Raw genomic sequence first — 19,083 nt, 5'->3', positions numbered from 1 at the left:
TCTCCCTGGAGCTTCAAGGCGTGCACTTGAACTTCGGTGTTAAACTTGACGTCCAGTTTGGGGTTTTGGTCGCGGTTGTCCTCAGGATTGGACTGTAGCTCGAATATCCAAGGTTTATCAGCGTTGATATCAGTTGACTGATCTTCAGACGCTGGAGTTGTAGAACGGCTACTCTCAAGTCCTTGCTCGCCGTCCATTGCCTCCATACAGTATCCTTGAAAGAAAGACATTCAGAATATCAGAATGTTGTTGGAATTGAAATGAGTTGGAGTTTGGAAATAAACCGCGGTCAATCAAGTACTTTGAGCAGAGAATACAAAAGCCATCTCACCAAAAGTATCGGGAAATGCAAATTCCCCCCCCCCCCGAAAAAAACCCCAACAACAACAACAACAACAACAACGCATACCTGCTGTGGTGGATGTAGAGGTCTGGGTAGTTGTTGTCACAACTGTTTAAGGAGAGAAAAATACAACATTGTGAGTGTTTTGCCAAAGTTATAGAATCGAATAACGCTTTTGGACTATTTAGAGGTTATTTTAGGGAGCATCCAATTTCTAATATTATCTAAACATATAAATGATAAAATTAAAACAGTGCTCACCAGTTAGTAATACCCGAGCTTTCCATGCGTTCACCTTCATCAGGGGATACGCCACGAAAACTCGGGTTTTACTATACAAGGACATTTCATTATTTCTCACCAGGGGTATTATATAATATATACATATGTATAATATGAAACATACATCTCATGACTGATAATACACCAGCAGAAATGTCTTCAATCCTCAAAATTTAATACATACCTGGTCGCGTTGGCCGTGTTGTTGTTTTAATATCAGACCCTCCAGGACGACCTGAGTTAACGAAGAAAATACATTTATATTAACCTTTAGGTTTATCACATTATGACACGACACATATATTAAGTAAAATCCATAAATTAATCTGTAATGCATTATTCATTATTCTTCATTCATCAACTGTTATTGGATTCTTCGCTTCACACGAGGTTAAAAATGGAATGACTGAACATTTGCGTGTAGTTGTTGCTGCTGGAGTAGTGGTTGAAGCTTCTGCTTGGATAGAAAAAAGAAAAGCAGATTCAAAATGGGAATATGAATCTGTTTGCACATCTCAAGTCGAAATATACATGCAGTAAATCTAGTAATAATATCATAAATCAGTAAAAAATGTAGCCCATCTTCACATACCTTCTCTGCAACCCAGGAAATCAACGCGCAAACTTCCCTCGTCACTGTCTCCAATGGACAAGATCTCAAGTCGCAGTTGTTTGATCCCGGTCACCGGAGAGGGCAATATAAGAGTTACAGGCCTTTGACCATTAAGAGTCACCTCTTGAATCTGTCAGTTAAAAAACAAGAATCTCTGAATTCCAATGACTTTCGAACAATTTTTTTCCACTTCAGCTTGAATTCAAATTTACCAATTCATTTCGAGAAATAACTACCAAAAAAGAAATTGCTGCACTAACCAATGGCTTGCCAGAGGAGTCCAGTACATCACTGAAAGATTGAGTGTTGCTATCAAATACCGTCAGGATGATTCTAACTTCTGGACTTTCATTTGTATTTCCCTGCAGCTTCAAGGCATGTACTTCAACCTTTGTGTTGAATTGGACGTTCAATTTGGGGTTTTGGTCGCGGTTGTCCTCAGGATTGGACTGTAGCTCGAATGTCCAAGGTTTGTCAGCGTTGATATCAGTTGACTGATCTTCAGACGCTGGAGTTGTAGAACGGCTACTCTCAAGTCCTTGCTCGCCGTCCATTGCCTCCATACAGTATCCTTGAAAGAAAGACATTCAGAATATCAGAATGGTGTTGGAATTGAAATTAGTTGGAGTTGGGAAATAAACCGCGGTCAATCAAGTACTTTGAATAGAGAATGCAAAAGCCATCTCACCAAAAGTATCGGGAAAATGCAAATTACCCCCCACCCGAAAAAAACCCCAACAACAACAACAACAACGCATACCTGCTGTGGTGGATGTAGAGGTCTGGGTAGTTGTTGTCACAACTGTTTAAGGAGAGAAAAATACAACATTGTGAGTGTTTTCAGGGTACAATTTCGCGCCAGTGACTGTTGATCTGTACAGAGAATGCCATCTAAAAATCTTGACATGCACTACTCTTTTTCGTGCAATATTTGTTTTGCCGGAAAACGAAGGATGTTTACCTTTAGTCGTCGTTGCAGCCGGAGTTGTGGTCGTTATTTCTGTAAAAGACAAGAAGAGGAACGGATTAGAAAATGATATTATTCAATTGTCTTTAAAATATGCTAGCTAGAATATTTCATTGAGACGCCTTTGCGGTTACAGAAAAAATGCCGATGGAGAATCGATCTGAGGTTGAGTATCAAGACGTACCTTCCATGCAACCCAGGAAATCAACACGCAAACTTCCGGAGTCCTCTGTGTCAAATGACAGAATCTCCAGTCGAAGTTCTTCGATTCTAGTCACTGGAGTAGGCAAGATTGCAGTCACAGGCCTTCTACCATTCAGGGTGGCCTCGACAATCTGGGCAAGAAAACACAAATTTCATTTAGTTACAGAGGTTTGCAAGATTTGGGTATTTAGGACATGAATCGAGAGGTATATACCCAATTTTTTTTTAAATTCTAGGTTATCGTAGTGCAAAAAGGAACCAGACTATTTTTCCTTCCAGCCCCGCTTTGGTTACATTGATTTTAATGGAAGCAATGAAATGGGTGCAACATGATAATGGTCTTTTGATTGATGAAGCTTATGGAAAAACTTACGAGTGGTTTGCCCGAGGAATCCAGCACATCAGTGTAAATTTGGGTTGATCGATCCCGGACCAACGGAATTATTCGGACCGTTTGGGATTGGTCGCTGTCTCCCTGGAGCTTCAAGGCGTGCACTTGGACTTCGGTGTTAAACTTGACGTCCAGTTTAGGGTTTTGGTCGCGGTTGTCCTCAGGATTGGACTGTAGCTCGAATGTCCAAGGTTTATCAGCGTTGATATCAGTTGACTGAGCTTCAGACGCTGGAGTTGTAGAACGGCTACTCTCAAGTCCTTGCTCGCCGTCCATTGGCTCCATACAGTATCCTTGAAAGAAAGACATTCAGAATATCAGAATGTTGTTGGAATTGAAATGAGTTGGAGTTTGGAAATAAACCGCGGTCAATCAAGTACTTTGAACAGAGAATGCAAAAGCCATCTCACCAAAAGTATCTGGAAAATGCAAATACCCCCAACCCGAAAAAGAACCCCAACAACAACAACAACAACAACAACAACGCATACCTGCTGTGGTGGATGTAGAGGTCTGGGTAGTTGTTGTCACAACTGTTTAAGGAGAGAAAAATACAACATTGTGAGTGTTTTCAGGGTACAATTTCGCGCCTGTTGATCTGTACAGAGAATGCCATCTAAAAATCTTGACATGCACTACTCTTTTTCGTGCAATATTTGTTTTGCCGGAAAATGAAAGATGTTTACCTTTAGTCGTCGTTGCAGCCGGAGTTGTGGTCGTTATTTCTGTAAAAGACAAGAAGAAGAACGGATTAGAAAATGATATTATTCAATTGTCTTTTAAAATTTCATTTAGAACCCTTTGCGGTTACAGAAAAAATGCCAATGGAGAATCGATCTGAGCTTGAGTATCAAGACGTACCTTCCATGCAACCCAGGAAATCAACACGCAAACTTCCAGAGTCCTCTGTGTCAATTGACAGAATCTCCAGTCGAAGTTCTTCGATTCTAGTCACTGGAGTAGGCAAGATTGCAGTCACAGGCCTTCTACCATTCAGGGTGGCCTCGACAATCTGGGCAAGAAAACACAAATTTCATTTAGTTACAGAGGTTTGCAAGATTTGGGTATTTAGGACATGAATCGAGAGGTATATACCCAATTTTTTTTTAAATTCTAGGTTATCGTAGTGCAAAAAGGAACCAGACTATTTTTCCTTCCAGCCCCGCTTTGGTTACGTTGATTTTAATGGAAGCAATGAAATGGGTGCAACATGATAATGGTCTTTTGATTGATGAAGCTTATGGAAAAACTTACGAGTGGTTTGCCCGAGGAATCCAGCACATCAGTGTAAATTTGGGTTGATCGATCCCGGACCAACGAAATTATTCGGACCGTTTGGGATTGGTCGCTGTCTCCCTGGAGCTTCAAGGCGTGCACTTGGACTTCGGTGTTAAACTTGACGTCCAGTTTGGGGTTTTGGTCGCGGTTGTCCTCAGGATTGGACTGTAGCTCGAATGTCCAAGGTTTATCAGCGTTGATATCAGTTGACTGATCTTCATACGCTGGAGTTGTAGAACGGCTACTCTCAAGTCCTTGCTCGCCGTCCATTGCCTCCATACAGTATCCTTGAAAGAAAGACATTTAGAATATCAGAATGTTGCTGGAATTGAAATTAGTTGGAGTTGGGAAATAAACCGCGGTCAATCAAGTACTTTGAATAGAGAATGCAAAAGCCATCTCACCAAAAGTATCGGGAAAATGCAAATTACTCCCCCCCCCGAAAAAAACCCCAACAACAACAACAACAACAACAACGCATACCTGCTGTGGTGGATGTAGAGGTCTGGGTAGTTGTTGTCACAACTGTTTAAGGAGAGAAAAATACAATATTGTGAGTGTTTTCAGGGTACAATTTCGCGCCAGTGACTGTTGATCTGTACAGAGAATGCCATCTAAAAATCTTGACATGCACTACTCTTTTTCGTGCAATATTTGTTTTGCCGGAAAACGAAGGATGTTTACCTTTAGTCGTCGTTGCAGCCGGAGTTGTGGTCGTTATTTCTGTAAAAGACAAGAAGAGGAACGGATTAGAAAATGATATTATTCAATTGTCTTTTAAATATCCTAGCTAGAAAATTTCATTTAAAAGCCTTTGCGGTTACAGAAAAAAATGCCAATGGAGAATCGATCTGAGCTTGAGTATCAAGACGTACCTTCCATGCAACCCAGGAAATCAACACGCAAACTTCCGGAGTCCTCTGTGTCAATTGACAAAATCTCCAGTCGAAGTTCTTCGATTCTAGTCACTGGAGTAGGCAAGATTGCAGTCACAGGCCTTCTACCATTCAGGGTGGCCTCGACAATCTGGGCAAGAAAACACAAATTTCATTTAGTTACAGAGGTTTGCAAGATTTGGGTATTTAGGACATGAATCGAGAGGTATATACCCAATTTATTTTTAAATTCTAGGTGATCCTAGTGCAAAAAGGAACCAGACTATTTTTCCTTCCAGCCCCGCTTTGGTTACATTGATTTGAATGGAAGCAATGAAATGGGTGCAACATGATAATGGTCTTTTGATTGATGAAGCTTATGGAAGAACTTACGAGTGGTTTGCCCGAGGAATCCAGCACATCAGTGTAAATTTGGGTTGATCGATCCCGGACCAACGGAATTATTCGGACCGTTTGGGATTGGTCGCTGTCTCCCTGGAGCTTCAAGGCGTGCACTTGGACTTCGGTGTTAAACTTGACGTCCAGTTTGGGGTTTTGGTCGCGGTTGTCCTCAGGATTGGACTGTAGCTCGAATGTCCAAGGTTTATCAGCGTTGATATCAGTTGACTGATCTTCAGACGCTGGAGTTGAAGAACGGATACTCTCAAGTCCTTGCTCGCCGTCCATTGGCTCCATACAGTATCCTTGAAAGAAAGACATTTAGAATATCAGAATGTTGCTGGAATTGAAATTAGTTGGAGTTGGGAAATAAACCGCGGTCAATCAAGTACTTTGAATAGAGAATGCAAAAGCCATCTCACCAAAAGTATCGGAAAAATGCAAATCCCCCCCCCCCGAAAAAAACCCCAACAACAACAACAACAACAACAACGCATACCTGCTGTGGTGGATGTAGAGGTCTGGGTAGTTGTTGTCACAACTGTTTAAGGAGAGAAAAATACAACATTGTGAGTGTTTTCAGGGTACAATTTCGCGCCAGTGACTGTTGATCTGTACAGCGAATGCCATCTAAAAATCTTGACATGCACTACTCTTTTTCGTGTAATATTTGTTTTGCCGGAAAACGAAGGATGTTTACCTTTAGTCGTCGTTGCAGCCGGAGTTGTGGTCGTTATTTCTGTAAAAGACAAGAAGAGGAACGGATTAGAAAATGATATTATTCAATTGTCTTTTAAATATCCTAGCTAGAAAATTTCATTTAAAAGCCTTTGCGGTTACAGAAAAAAATGCCAATGGAGAATCGATCTGAGCTTGAGTATCAAGACGTACCTTCCATGCAACCCAGGAAATCAACACGCAAACTTCCGGAGTCCTCTGTGTCAATTGACAAAATCTCCAGTCGAAGTTCTTCGATTCTAGTCACTGGAGTAGGCAAGATTGCAGTCACAGGCCTTCTACCATTCAGGGTGGCCTCGACAATCTGGGCAAGAAAACACAAATTTCATTTAGTTACAGAGGTTTGCAAGATTTGGGTATTTAGGACATGAATCGAGAGGTATATACCCAATTTATTTTTAAATTCTAGGTGATCCTAGTGCAAAAAGGAACCAGACTATTTTTCCTTCCAGCCCCGCTTTGGTTACATTGATTTGAATGGAAGCAATGAAATGGGTGCAACATGATAATGGTCTTTTGATTGATGAAGCTTATGGAAGAACTTACGAGTGGTTTGCCCGAGGAATCCAGCACATCAGTGTAAATTTGGGTTGATCGATCCCGGACCAACGGAATTATTCGGACCGTTTGGGATTGGTCGCTGTCTCCCTGGAGCTTCAAGGCGTGCACTTGGACTTCGGTGTTAAACTTGACGTCCAGTTTGGGGTTTTGGTCGCGGTTGTCCTCAGGATTGGACTGTAGCTCGAATGTCCAAGGTTTATCAGCGTTGATATCAGTTGACTGATCTTCAGACGCTGGAGTTGAAGAACGGATACTCTCAAGTCCTTGCTCGCCGTCCATTGGCTCCATACAGTATCCTTGAAAGAAAGACATTTAGAATATCAGAATGTTGCTGGAATTGAAATTAGTTGGAGTTGGGAAATAAACCGCGGTCAATCAAGTACTTTGAATAGAGAATGCAAAAGCTATCTCACCAAAAGTATCGGAAAAATGCAAATTCCCCCCCCCGAAAAAAACCCCAACAACAACAACAACAACAACAACAACAACAACAACGCATACCTGCTGTGGTGGATGTAGAGGTCTGGGTAGTTGTTGTCACAACTGTTTAAGGAGAGAAAAATACAACATTGTGAGTGTTTTCAGGGTACAATTTCGCGCCAGTGACTGTTGATCTGTACAGCGAATGCCATCTAAAAATCTTGACATGCACCACTCTTTTTCGTGTAATATTTGTTTTGCCGGAAAACGAAGGATGTTTACCTTTAGTCGTCGTTGCAGCCGGAGTTGTGGTCGTTATTTCTGTAAAAGACAAGAAGAGGAACGGATTAGAAAATGATATTATTCAATTGTCTTTTAAATATCCTAGCTAGAAAATTTCATTTAAAAGCCTTTGCGGTTACAGAAAAAAATGCCAATGGAGAATCGATCTGAGCTTGAGTATCAAGACGTACCTTCCATGCAACCCAGGAAATCAACACGCAAACTTCCGGAGTCCTCTGTGTCAATTGACAAAATCTCCAGTCGAAGTTCTTCGATTCTAGTCACTGGAGTAGGCAAGATTGCAGTCACAGGCCTTCTACCATTCAGGGTGGCCTCGACAATCTGGGCAAGAAAACACAAATTTCATTTAGTTACAGAGGTTTGCAAGATTTGGGTATTTAGGACATGAATCGAGAGGTATATACCCAATTCATTTTTAAATTCTAGGTGATCCTAGTGCAAAAAGGAACCAGACTATTTTTCCTTCCAGCCCCGCTTTGGTTACATTGATTTTAATGGAAGCAATGAAAGGGGTGCAACATGATAATGGTCTTTTGATTGATGAAGCTGATGGAAAAACTTACGAGTGGTTTGCCCGAGGAATCCAGCACATCAGTGTAAATTTGGGTTGATCGATCCCGGACCAACGGAATTATTCGGACCGTTTGGGATTGGTCGCTGTCTCCCTGGAGCTTCAAGGCGTGCACTTGGACTTCGGTGTTAAACTTGACGTCCAGTTTGGGGTTTTGGTCGCGGTTGTCCTCAGGATTGGACTGTAGCTCGAATATCCAAGGTTTATCAGCGTTGATATCAGTTGACTGATCTTCAGACGCTGGAGTTGTAGAACGGCTACTCTCAAGTCCTTGCTCGCCGTCCATTGGCTCCATACAGTATCCTTGAAAGAAAGACATTCAGAATATCAGAATGTTGTTGGAATTGAAATTAGTTGGAGTTGGGAAATCAACCGCGGTCAATCCAGTACTTTGAACAGAGAATGCAAAAGCCATCTCTCCAAAAGTATCGGGAAAATGCAAATACCCCCCACCCGAAAAAGAACAACCCAACAACAACAACAACAACAACAACAACAACGCATACCTGCTGTGGTGGATGTAGAGGTCTGGGTAGTTGTTGTCACAACTGTTTAAGGAGAGAAAAATACAACATTGTGAGTGTTTTCTGGGTACAATTTCGCGCCAGTGACTGTTGATCTGTACAGAGAATGCCATCTAAAAATCTTGACATGCACTACTCTTTTTCGTGCAATATTTGTTTTGCCGGAAAACGAAGGATGTTTACCTTTAGTCGTCGTTGTAGCCGGAGTTGTGGTCGTTATTTCTGTAAACGACAAGAAGAGGAACGGATTAGAAAATGATATTATTCAATTGTCTTTTAAATATCCTAGCTAGAATATTTCATTGAGACGCCTTTGCGGTTACAGAAAAAATGCCGATGGAGAATCGATCTGAGCTTGAGTATCACGACGTACCTTCCATGCAACCCAGGAAATCAACACGCAAACTTCCGGAGTCCTCTGTGTCAATTGACAAAATCTCCAGTCGAAGTTCTTCGATTCTAGTCACTGGAGTAGGCAAGATTGCAGTCACAGGCCTTCTACCATTCAGGGTGGCCTCGACAATCTGGGAAAGAAAACACAAATTTCATTTAGTTACAGAGGTTTGCAAGATTTGGGTATGTAGTACATGAATCGAGAGATATATACCCAATTTTTTTGTAAATTCTAGGTTGTCCTAGTGCAAAAAGGAACCAGACTATTTTTCCTTCCAGCCCCGCTTTGGTTACATTGATTTTAATGGAGGCAATGAAATGGGTGCAACATGATAATGGTCTTTTGATTGATGAAGCTTATGGAAAAACTTACGAGTGGTTTGCCCGAGGAATCCAGCACATCAGTGTAAATTTGGGTTGATCGATCCCGGACCAACGGAATTATTCGGACCGTTTGGGATTGGTCGCTGTCTCCCTGGAGCTTCAAGGCGTGCACTTGGACTTCGGTGTTAAACTTGACGTCCAGTTTGGGGTTTTGGTCGCGGTTGTCCTCAGGATTGGACTGTAGCTCGAATGTCCAAGGTTTATCAGCGTTGATATCAGTTGACCGATCTTCAGACGCTGGAGTTGTAGAACGGCTACTCTCAAGTCCTTGCTCGCCGTCCATTGGCTCCATACAGTATCCTTGAAAGAAAGACATTGAGAATATCAGAATGTTGCTGGAATTGAAATTAGTTGGAGTTGGGAAATAAACCGCGGTCAATCAAGTACTTTGAATAGAGAATGCAAAAGCCATCTCACCAAAAGTATCGGAAAAATGCAAATCCCCCCCCCGAAAAAACCCCAACAACAACAACAACAACAACAACGCATACCTGCTGTGGTGGATGTAGAGGTCTGGGTAGTTGTTGTCACAACTGTTTAAGGAGAGAAAAATACAACATTGTGAGTGTTTTCAGGGTACAATTTCGCGCCAGTGACTGTTGATCTGTACAGTGAATGCCATCTAAAAATCTTGACATGCACTACTCTTTTTCGTGTAATATTTGTTTTGCCGGAAAACGAAGGATGTTTACCTTTAGTCGTCGTTGCAGCCGGAGTTGTGGTCGTTATTTCTGTAAAAGACAAGAAGAGGAACGGATTAGAAAATGATATTATTCAATTGTCTTTTAAATATCCTAGCTAGAAAATTTCATTTAAAAGCCTTTGCGGTTACAGAAAAAAATGCCAATGGAGAATCGATCTGAGCTTGAGTATCAAGACGTACCTTCCATGCAACCCAGGAAATCAACACGCAAACTTCCGGAGTCCTCTGTGTCAATTGACAAAATCTCCAGTCGAAGTTCTTCGATTCTAGTCACTGGAGTAGGCAAGATTGCAGTCACAGGCCTTCTACCATTCAGGGTGGCCTCGACAATCTGGGCAAGAAAACACAAATTTCATTTAGTTACAGAGGTTTGCAAGATTTGGGTATTTAGGACATGAATCGAGAGGTATATACCCAATTTATTTTTAAATTCTAGGTGATCCTAGTGCAAAAAGGAACCAGACTATTTTTCCTCCCAGCCCCGCTTTGGTTACATTGATTTTAATGGAAGCAATGAAATGGGTGCAACATGATAATGGTCTTTTGATTGATGAAGCTTATGGAAGAACTTACGAGTGGTACGCCCGAGGAATCCAGCACATCACTGTAAGCTTGGGTTGATCGATCCCGGACCGACGGAATTATTCGGACCGTTTGGGATTGGTCGCTGTCTCCCTGGAGCTTCAAGGCGTGCACTTGGACTTCGGTGTTAAACTTGACGTCCAGTTTGGGGTTTTGGTCGCGGTAGTCCTCTGGATTGGACTGTAGCTCGAATGTCCAAGGTTTATCAGCGTTGATATCAGTTGACTGATCTTCAGATGCTGGAGTTGTAGAACGGCTGCTCTCAAGTCCTTGCTCACCGTCCAATGGTTTCATACAGTATCCTTGAAAGAATGACATTCGGAAAGTGAGAATGCTGTCAGATTTGGAAGTGGGCTGGATCACCAAATAATAAAGTCGGACAGACGTTGATGGTGCAGCTGGGTTCGTAGGAATATGCCAATGTGTAGTGGCGGATGTAGACCGGGGTGATGGTGGAGGCGGGGGGATGCTGGCTTGCAACCCCATGTTCAGCCGCTGATGCATGCAAGTTTAGTCATTGGGTTCTTTTCTACAATTGATTTTTTTTTTTTATAAATTACCCTTTTTTTAAAACAAACTAAAACTAAAATGTACTTAATATCAGTTTCGTAGCCGTGGTGGTGATGGGGGGTGTTGCAGAATGTGAGATTGCAACGGGATGGATATGTTATAAGCCAAAATGGGACCCTGATGGAAACAAAATTAGGACAGTGATTGCAACGCCGTGTTTTGTAATTGATTGCCCCTTTTTGTTTACGAGTGCCCTCGTTTCCGTCGCGAGAATAAGTGTAGATGTAATTGTGTCGCCATGCAGATCGCCACCAAATTGTCCGAAAGTTTCTGATAGGATTTGCTTTTATTCCACGTCCTCGTTCCCTTGTTTTCACTTCCCTTTTTTGCAACAGCTCTCATTGGTTTTGTACACGTTTTCTAATCGAGGTCGTCCTCGATTTGACTGCTGTTCTCAATTACGCAATGAAGCTCCACAAGTGTGCCCCCGATTTACACCATAAACAAACCCGGGCGTAAAGAAATTCTTGTGGGATAAAGACCTTTGTTTATCTTCTTTTGTTTTCGTTTGTTCTGTATTGAAATATCAAATTTCATAGCGTTTCCGTTATGGGCTAGTTAGATTATGTGATCTATTGTTTTATTGTGTTTCCTACCCCCATAAGGAACCATGTACATGTGGGCAATTCCACCGTCACTCACGTTACATTTGTATGCCATGGGGCTACTTTGATTCACTGCTTCTAAAGTATTTGATCAAATTGAATCAAACTAGCCAGACAACAGCCTTGAGTAAGGGGTACTCAAAACTGGAAAGAAAAATTCAATTCATTCATTAAGTTTTTAAAAACATGCGTTTTGTTGGTCGTCACTCACATTACAAAAAAAAGCACATGGAAAATTGTCCTGCAATTTGGTTGTTACAATCTCCTCAAACTGTAGTCTACAACGCACAAGTAACATATGTTACCTTTCATTCAACCCATAGTTGTAATTAAAATCCCATTTGAATCCTATTTTAGATGCAAGGGACATTAGATTACATGGAGGTACCTTCACTCACGGTACGTCTCTCACGTTACTTTCTCTTCATGGTTTCTAACACGGCACAAAAACTGAGATTGATGAACTGCAACATAATGAAACTCTTCAAAAAAAATATGAACCTTTCTCTCTGCCTTAAACACAAAAACTCTCAATAACAGTCACATTTTGTATGGTAAAACAAAATGCCAAAATGACTACTAAAAATCCATGATTGTAGCAAAAATACCCCATTGTTTTACCCAAAATCACACTTAACTACATTACATCTCAGTGGCACACCACTCAAATGAAGGATCGTGTTATCCCCTTTAATTTGACACCACGTTTGATGTTGTGATGCTTCTAGTTTGGAAGATTTCATACGGTTTCCTCTTTCCTGCCGTGTCCACTTTTGCGTGGAAGTGCCCAAGTATACTCTTTTTCATTTCACGGAGGCCGGGTGTCTGCTGAAAGACACCAAACATGTCCATCGAGTGCCCTTTTCTCCTCTACCCCGAATCAAATGTCCTTGCTGTGCGACACTGCAACGTGCAAGCAAACCCGCATCAGCGCCTGCTTACAAATAATAGGTATGCAGTCTCCAGGGCCGAGCGGCCTTCCACAATTCGGGTGGTTCACAATCCAGTGCGCCACGAAGAGTTTGCTACGGAGAGTTTTCCCCCGAATGTATTGTGGGAAATGGTCGACAAGCAGTGCGGGACATTTGAAATTGTTAGTTGTCCGGTCAGTAGTTTCGTAAGCGTATGATTCAAGTATCTTTTTAACCTTTTTCTTTTCTACTTATCAATATGGTGTTTTTGTAAGGCGGCGAATGCTTTGCTCCAATCTATAACAAACTAGCTGAAATTGTCTACCGACACTAATTCAAATGGGCAGTGTTTTTTCTACCTTAAACTTAAAAACGGACTCTCCACGCAAACTCTTTGTGGCGCACTGCATTGTGAATCGCCCAACCACATTTCGGGGCCCTAACTACTGTGCTGTCTTGCATGCCGTCAACTTCATCATTCAAGATACAGTTGGAGTGTGGGGCAGAGAACAATGGACGACAACGACTGTTCAAAGCCACTGTAGGGTTATTTTGGATACACCTTTGATGGACATTCCTTACCGACTGTAGTAGTACTTTTCTCGCATTCCTCTGGTGTTGGTCGAAGCACACACGATCTCCCTGTTATCTTGTCCTTCTCTGTCCCCGGTCCGCACATACACGTGTCGTTGCACTCGTTTGGAACAACAAACGAGCACTTTTCATCTATGAACTCATCGTCACAGTCAAGCTGACAAAGGCACGTCTCATCGCAGTAATCTGGTATTTTGTGGGAAGGTAATAAGCTGGTATCATCCAAAAATGGTAGGTAATATAAACTGGTAAAGGCATCCAAAATGATGGGTAACCGTCTATTTCTATGTGCCTCGATCCAACACATTGTATAAAATGTACGACAAACAATAATATTTTCCTGATGAGTCGTTTGGTATTGCAGGGCATTTCCTTTTTTTGTTATACCTTGAATAGGTCTACTTTAACTTATGCAAAAATGTCTTGATCAAGCATGCAGACATTTTGAGGCAAGTGAATCCAGTTCACAAATGGAAAATTTTAACTCAGGGATCAAAGTTAAGCTTTGGGCGGTATGTCGACTTTTCTGGCACGGATCTGTAACCTACTTGTCATATACAGTACAGGCATTTCTTTTTGAAGTGTTTCTTATAATTGGCAGAGTTGCAATCGTGTTGGTCGCAAGACATCAAAAGTCATCATATGTTAATTATGTTCATCCAGTCACAGGTCGTCATTGGCTGTTTTCAATTAGCTGTATTGTTTATCCCTTTTATTCCTGACACGAATTGTGAACTGACTTGTGACTTGCGATTGACACACCACACACATTGTATAATTGTTTTTTTCTCTTTCGACAAGCATAGTAGTTCTAATTACAGTAGATGCGTGTTCATCTATTTCCAATTTCAACTTACGAGGTTTAGGAGGCACAGTTCTTGGCTGGGGTGTCGTTGTTTGACAGATAGCAGCTGGGTAGCATGTAATTCTGTTGAACTGGCATTTGCACTCTTCACATTCTTCAGTTTCCCAAGTGTCAAATGGCTAAAAAAAAACAACGATTAATTTATAAATGCCATTCTTTCAAATAATATCTAAAGGTTCTTTACAGACAGATTCAGTATATTTAGGAAATTAGTGTTTCATGTAGATATTTTCCTATCAAAATATGGAGTCTGTCACAAAATTGAACTTCTGACGACTTCCATAGCCCAAGTATATTAACACAATATTATAGCACTCACATGGAGGCCATTTGAAATCTAAGATGGCCGCCATGTGGCACATAGGATGCAGTCGTTTAGCCCACCCAGGTCGACACGAGTCAGCCCCGTGCCGTTCAGTTAGCTTTGACGTCATTCTCGGGGCTCACCCAGGGGCCAATTTCATAGAGCTTCTTAAGCACAAAATTTGCTTAAGCACAAAAACGTTTTGCTTAATAAAATCAGGTTACCGGTCAAAACTCCATGCGATTGTAATGCTAAGTAAACAACAGCTTAATACCAGTCACAAGCAATGTACATCACATGGAGTTTTGGCCGGTAACCTAATTTTGCTAAGCAATGTTTTTTCGTGCTTAAGCAAATTTTCTGCTTAAGCAGCTCTATGAAATTGGGCCCAGGTCAGGCACCACAAACCCTGCTCATGAGCAGAGTCACTGGTGGAAATACGTTGTTTATCTCTAAAATCAGAGAAATATCGCAGCGAGACAACGGAAATGTCAAGTGGACCCATAAATCAACCTTATTTGAAGTTGAAAGTAATTGATCATTAAATCCATTGCGACATTAGAGGCTATATTTCCAGCCCAACTTAATTTCAGTTATGCAATTGATTGAAAAGCATTCAATCTCAAACAAAGACCCAGCACGAAACGGGCGTTTTGTCATTGGCTATGGCCGCGGCTACGGGCATCACGTAAGGATCGTGATGGCCCGTGGTTGATCGTTCGATTAGCCCGGCTGTCGTGGCTAATCCGTCTGTCTTTACCCGAGTTGATCCGGGTGAGCTGCCTGAAACCACTAATCTTAACATTACTAAAATTCTCTGTTTAGCCCCGAAATGTCAATTGCCCTTCCTACGCAATGAGATATACATCTGTATTTTATTAAGTCATTTCGTTGCAGTTTCATAAAGTTGGGGCCTGCTGAATGTGACCAATCTGGAAAAGACGTACGAGAGCTAGGATAGAAGAAAAGCAACTACCAGTTTTCTTACCAAGCGAATATTGCCATTGTCGTCAAGGCAGCGACACTCTTTTGGTTTAACGCATTTCGTGCCATTGTACACTGTGCCCTGTTTGCATTCACAACACAGTTCTTGTGGCATCTCGTAGCATGCGAAGTCTTGACATGCTCTTTCCCGACAGTCTTTGCACACTGTCGCTTCCTCTGACGTAGCACAAGCTAGAAAATGAACAGATAATTTTGTAACTGTTTAGTTTGTGCACTATATGAAGGAATTGTACCTGTTAAATTGATTCGGTTGACCCTAGCACCAGATTTGGTAATTAAAAGAGGGGATATATAGTTTTAAATATTTATGACTTATTGTTTGTATATCATGCTTAAGTGCACATAATAAGAGCTGTGGCAGGTCACGTGTGAGTCCATTTAAAGTAAAAAAAGACCAAATTTTGTAGACGTCTACATTTCACACGACATCTGTTCATACTCCATGCAAATTTAAGTGAGAAGCAAATGAGACTAAACTGGTAAAATTCATCAGGAGAGAAGAGTATATCATGCCCTAAACCGTTGCATATTCATATTGGGAATAATTGAGGTGGCGTCAAAAAATTTGCGTGAGCTTTCGCTATGAGTATTAACCGGTTTTCGACAAACATTCCTGAGAAGATACTTACATGGAGGAGGTGGAGGTGGCGTCGTGGGTAAAGCTGTAATTGATAATTGAACACCAATAGATGTCAGTGTGTTACAAATTGTTGTAGTAAATCAGAAGTCCACATAGACCCTTCGTTAAACCTTAAAATGTACTCATCAAATCAGTTTAGCCGTAAAATGTTGGGATTTAAAGTTATGTTCAATCATGTGTTTAATTTGGGAACACATTTGAAATGATTGTAAGTAATTAAGTCTACATGTTTGGAAGTTTATTCTTGTAACGTGGTCGATATAAATTGTAATGATAAACTTACGACAATCTTCTTCGTCATATCCATTAGCACAATCCATTGACCCATCGCAGTGCCACGTATTCGGGATGCAGTAGGTGGAGTTGCAGTTGAAATCACCAACGCAAATGTCGGGAACGCAGTGGTAGCAACAATCGCCATCGTCTTTGATTAAGACATGCCCCTTGGAAGTAACAAATCAGAAAAATGCAATGTCATGGCCCGAAGAGAGAAACAAATTACAAGCATACCCCCACCAAACCAAAAAAAAGAAAGAAAGCAGTTAAAGCGTCCTTGAAATTGTTTTTGTCTGAAGAACACATTTTGTGCAACTTTCAACTCCTCTTAAAATGTGTAAAAACTATTTGACATCCTTTTGTCATTTTCATTGTGAACGCAGAAATTTGCTCCTTGGCTTATATTGTCATGCACTGGCTTACTGCATCACAACAACGAATCACCACAGAAAGCAGAATGTCAACTTTTGTTGCTGAAATAATTGTAACGTTGAGGTTTCTGCCTGAAATAACATGACACTTTGGCTAATGAATTTAGCATAAAAACCAGAAAGTCACCAACATGCCCTCGAAAATGGCAACAAAAATTGAAAACACCCTAAAAGGTTAGGCCTAACTGGGCTCATTGCATGGGACTTTAGAGCTTTAAAAAGCTCTAATTTGGTTGCCGTTGTGCTTCACCTGATATAAAATGTCTTTAGCTGTTTTTTTTTCCGGCGATCTCGATTATGTCCTAAACAAACTATAGAGCAGGTAATGAAACACTCATTTTGTGTTAGTATGAAAGATCGTTCTGCATAGTGACAGGAATGATAAGTCCGATATGTTTGACAATTTTTGCAACGTGAAAACTTACCTCTTTACATTCTAGGTCTTCACCACACTGGGTTTCCTTGCAAGTCAATGCAAACTCATTCTTGTACTGGCATTCACAGGTGGTGCAGGGGTCATCCCGCCAAGATGTTTCAGGCTATTTAGAAAATAAAATTAATACAGATGTTAACACAAATCTACGGAAACGTTTGAATATTACACACAAAATGGAGTGTGCAATGATGTGGCCTCGTGATTAAGGGCATTGGATTCGTGGTCTGCGGGTAAGGCTGCAGGTTGTGGGTTCGAGTCAGGCCTGGGGTCATAGTGCGTGTGCCCTTGGGAAAGGCACTTTGTCACTCATTGCTTCTCTCCACCCAGGAGTAAATGGGTACCTGTGAGGGCAGAGATAGTTACAGTGATTGAATTAGTTTCCTTGCGCCTAACAGGCTGCATCGAGCTGTATACTCCCCAGGGAGCTCAGATGGTATTTGGAATGTTTCATGGGCCAATTGAGCAGGGGTAATAATGATGTAGTGCCATGAGGCACTGTCCTGGTAGATACGTGCGCTATATAAATGCCCACTATTATCATAATGATTACTATTACAAAGGTCATGTGGGTTGGCTCTGGGAACATGCCCAACATAAGTCTGCGTCAAGATAGTTCGATTGAATGTGCAGATTCTTAAGTATATAAAGGGAAAGATTGCAGTGGTTAGGAAACAACTGGGAAAAACTGGAAACTAAAGAACCTCGTGACACGTCTCAGATATCTCGTCAAAGCAACCATAGCACTCGCTTGGTGAAGCAGTACTGGTGCTTGGAAGGATCACAGTCGTTGTGAATACAGCAGTTGTTGGAACTGCAACATAAAACAGACGAAAACTCATGTGTTTTATAATCATTGTTTGGGGAAATTTTACATCATCAACAAAAATAAACAACTGCTGAAAGATGTATGACGTATGTTTATTAAATTTACAAATTACAGGGTGTGCTTACATGAGGTATTTAAATTTAAAGCCCATATGAACATTTCGTATTTTTATTCTATTTACGTCTGAAGCAGCAAAACTGCTCAGAAAATTAAAAAGGGTGCATAACAACTAACTTGTTAAAGTTTCAGCTGAGTGGATAATATACATTTTGTTGAAAACAGAATAGGTTTGGTACAACTAGTACCATTTCAGGTTGAATAATTTTACATAGTACCAATCCTTACTTCACTTTGAGCAAGGTTTTGTCCTTAATCGGTACGATAAGTTTCCGGGTAAATGCAGATGTCTCTACGTGCCTTTAATGAGAATAGTACTAAAATGTATCTTTTGCCTTCTTTACTCTGCAAATTACAGGAGAATTAAGCTTTATTTTCTGCAGTTAATCGCTTACTTTGCTCACAGTAGCAACACATGCTTCCGTCTGGCTCGATCAGGACTTCATCCTTCAACAAAGAAAAATACTCCACGCATAAAATTCACAGAATATAAAAATATATCGCCATTGTAAAGACCTTAATAAATGCAAATGTTTTCTTTCACATATTAATTTCTTTGAAGTGTTGGCAACGATGAACTGAGTTTCATACATCACCAACGCCTTTTAGAAATGGCTATGAAATACCCTTCTTAAATTGTATGTACTTAAATTGTACTCTATTTAAATCGTATCTTACCTCTTCGCAGTCCAGGGTACAAATCTTCGTGCAGTTGACTTTCATGTCTTCTCTGCAAATACATTTCTCACAGTCGCTTTGGAACCACATTTCGTCAAACTATGGATTGACGAGAGAGAATAGCTCATAAGGGTTTAGGCGCCTTTGATGGTTTCAAAGTCCATGTGTTGGGATCTAAGCCATTGTAATGTTAGTATTTAACCTTAACCTGTCTTGGTATGGCAAAATAGACCTGAACTCGGGGGCACTTTACATGACACCTGCAACTCTCGCATCAAACTATGGATTACAGGA

The 19,083-nt window shown here is 41.1% G+C and overlaps 6 long non-coding RNA genes across 6 annotated transcripts; all 6 read right to left on the bottom strand.

The window, feature by feature from the left end:
* Positions 1-1,771: 1,771 nt before the first annotated feature.
* Positions 1,772-2,240, bottom strand: LOC119719507. Its single transcript, XR_005269957.1, has 3 exons — positions 2,200-2,240; positions 1,999-2,040; positions 1,772-1,809 (listed from the first exon to the last, which is right to left on the bottom strand). It is a non-coding gene; the product is annotated as an uncharacterized LOC119719507 (long non-coding RNA).
* An 812-nt stretch (positions 2,241-3,052) lies between these two features.
* On the bottom strand, positions 3,053-3,749 carry LOC119719417. The gene is made up of 4 exons (XR_005269927.1): positions 3,662-3,749; positions 3,487-3,525; positions 3,292-3,333; positions 3,053-3,093 (listed from the first exon to the last, which is right to left on the bottom strand). It is a non-coding gene; the product is annotated as an uncharacterized LOC119719417 (long non-coding RNA).
* Positions 3,750-4,327: 578 nt separating this feature from the next.
* LOC119719516 lies at positions 4,328-4,803 on the bottom strand. Its single transcript, XR_005269966.1, has 3 exons — positions 4,763-4,803; positions 4,562-4,603; positions 4,328-4,365 (listed from the first exon to the last, which is right to left on the bottom strand). It is a non-coding gene; the product is annotated as an uncharacterized LOC119719516 (long non-coding RNA).
* Positions 4,804-5,598: 795 nt separating this feature from the next.
* LOC119719499 lies at positions 5,599-6,093 on the bottom strand. The gene is made up of 3 exons (XR_005269951.1): positions 6,053-6,093; positions 5,852-5,893; positions 5,599-5,657 (listed from the first exon to the last, which is right to left on the bottom strand). It is a non-coding gene; the product is annotated as an uncharacterized LOC119719499 (long non-coding RNA).
* Positions 6,094-6,888: 795 nt separating this feature from the next.
* LOC119719505 lies at positions 6,889-7,394 on the bottom strand. The gene is made up of 3 exons (XR_005269956.1): positions 7,354-7,394; positions 7,153-7,194; positions 6,889-6,947 (listed from the first exon to the last, which is right to left on the bottom strand). It is a non-coding gene; the product is annotated as an uncharacterized LOC119719505 (long non-coding RNA).
* A 2,111-nt stretch (positions 7,395-9,505) lies between these two features.
* On the bottom strand, positions 9,506-9,979 carry LOC119719527. Its single transcript, XR_005269977.1, has 3 exons — positions 9,939-9,979; positions 9,738-9,779; positions 9,506-9,546 (listed from the first exon to the last, which is right to left on the bottom strand). It is a non-coding gene; the product is annotated as an uncharacterized LOC119719527 (long non-coding RNA).
* Between the last annotated feature and the right edge of the window lie 9,104 nt (positions 9,980-19,083).

The sequence above is a fragment of the Patiria miniata genome, unplaced genomic scaffold (genome assembly GCF_015706575.1).
Source record: "Patiria miniata isolate m_02_andy unplaced genomic scaffold, ASM1570657v1 HiC_scaffold_8, whole genome shotgun sequence".
Classification (NCBI taxonomy): domain Eukaryota; kingdom Metazoa; phylum Echinodermata; class Asteroidea; order Valvatida; family Asterinidae; genus Patiria; species Patiria miniata.
This window is presented reverse-complemented; position numbering and strand designations above follow the sequence as displayed.